We start from the raw sequence: 2,346 nt of genomic DNA, 5'->3' as shown, positions 1-2,346 counted from the left end.
CAGTGTGATGTTTGACCGCTACAGAAGGTGTTTCAAATTAGGGTCGTTGATTATTATTTTTTTAGACGCTCTGTGCCTTTTAAGCCACACAGCAGGCAGAAGTTCAGCCGGCAAAGCTGCCATGTGTTGGAACATAGGAAGCTGCCTTCAACTGAGTCAGATCATTGGTCCATCTTGCTTAGTATTTTCTACACCGACTGTCCAGGGTTTCATGCAGGAGGCTCTCCCTGACTTACCTGAAGATGCCAAGGACTGACCCTGGGACATGCAAAGAGGCTCCACCGATGAGCTACAGCCCTTCGCTTATCTTGGTCTGTCTAGTGTCTACTTTGGTGGGCATTGGCTCCTCGGGGTCTCTGCCAGAGAGGTGGCTCCCCTGGTCCTGCTAGGCGAGATCCTTTTTGCGTAGGACTGAATGTGGCACAGAACTGCAATGCAAAATATGTGCTCTTGTGTGTACCAAGTTTTCTCGGGGTCCCCTATCAGTGCTTTGCCTGTTGAATTTTCATTTGCCATCCATTAAGGATGTGGGGGCTTCCGTTCTGTAGAAAGGCTGCCACTCCTAGACAAGACTGAGAAATTCCAAGGCCCAATCCCGGCTCCAAACTCCAAGCCTCCAGACCAGGGGTAGTCAACATAGTGCACTCCAGATGTAGACTACAACTCCCACCCTGTTCTTTGACCCTGCTGGCTGGGGCTGATGGGAGCTGTCGTCCATCACATCTGGAGGCCCCTACACTGGCTACCCTTGCTCGAGGCCAGGAGCAGGGCGTGGGCTGCCCTTCAAATGCTGTCAGGCTCCCGTCAGCCCCGACCAGCATCACCAAGGGTCAGGAAGATGAGAGCTGTTGTCCAGCAGCAACATCTAGAGCAGCCTTTCCAACCAGTGTGCCTCCAGATGTTGTTGGACCACAACTCCCATCTTCCTAACCATTGGCAATGCTGGCTGAGGCTGATGGGAGTTGTGGTCCAACAACATCTGGAGGCACACTGGTTGGGAAAGGTTGGTCTAGAGGAACAAGATCGTAGCTCAGTGGCAGAGCACTTGATGCAGAAGCGCTCAGGTATCTCTAGGTAAGACTGAGCGTGTGTGTTGTCTGAAAACCCTGGAGAACCACTGCCTGTCACTGTAGACAATACTGGGCTAGATAGTGGACCATTAGGCTAACCCAATATAAGGCAGCTTCCTATGGATGGCCATAGGTCCCCTCCAGCTCAAGATGACCTGGCAAGGATGCTTCATACCCCAGTCCACGATGTTTGCGCCCCTGTGGTTGAGTGGTAAAGCACCGGCTTTACATGGTGAAGGTCTCCGGTTCAATCCCCGGCTGGCCACAAACCTCTGCCTGAAACCTGAAAAGCCTCCCTGTTGACAATGGTCTGTTTGAGGCCACGTCCAATCTACCCAGGCATGTAAAGATCCCAGGTTTCATCCCTGGCAACTCCAGCTAAAAGGATTAGATAATGGATGATCTAAGGCTCTACAAGATACATAGACAAATAATCTGACTCAGTATAATATTTCCTGGAGTCTATATTTGGGGGGGGGGCTTTTGTAACCTGAGGGCCGCATTTTCTTCTGGGGAACCTTCTGCATACCAGTGGTGGGCGGGGCCAGAGGCAAAAGCGGGTGGAGCAACTGATATCAATTGCACCTTTCTACGGGAGGCTAGTTTCTGCCCACATTCACACAACCCTCTCTATGCTGCATCCAGACAAGCAAGAGGCATTATCAGAATTCAAAGACCATTGTCAGCCAGGCAAAAACAACTGGAGTGTGAATCAGGGCAAGTGGTGTGTGATCGTGAAAGAGATTCAAGGGCCAGAGGCCTCGACGGCTACAGTTGGCCCGTGGGCCTGAAGTTCACCAGCCCTGCTATATTCATGCCAATCAGAAGCTCTGTCACTGAGCTACAGTCCCTCTCCCTCAGGAATCACCCTCTGCCCCATGGTCAGGTAAATACACTCAGAAATGTTTAATTCAGGCTTGAAAATAGATGCTCACCTATGGTGAGTGGAAATTGCCTCCAGGTGAGCAGGCACAGACATTTTTGGAAACAAGAAGAGTTTATTCTTTCTCTTTTTGTAGTATGTTTTGTTGTGGCTGGAGTATATCTGATCAGGACCCAGGAGACCCAAGTTCAAAAATCTCCACTTGGCCATGATGCTCACACTGGGTGACCTTGGGCCAGTCACGTTCTCTCTCCCCCTAATAGGGTTGCCAGATTCCTGGCCTGAGACTGATCCTGTATCTTTAGGAGAAGAGAAAGTCAGCCAAGTGCAGGTGTCCTTGCAACACTGTAATGGGAAAAACCACAAGATGGAATTCTCCCTTCCCCCTGCACA

This window comes from Rhineura floridana, chromosome 11, assembly GCF_030035675.1.
Source record: "Rhineura floridana isolate rRhiFlo1 chromosome 11, rRhiFlo1.hap2, whole genome shotgun sequence".
Lineage (NCBI taxonomy): Eukaryota > Metazoa > Chordata > Lepidosauria > Squamata > Rhineuridae > Rhineura > Rhineura floridana.
The sequence above is the reverse complement of the archived record's forward strand: the minus strand, read 5'-3'. Positions refer to the sequence as shown.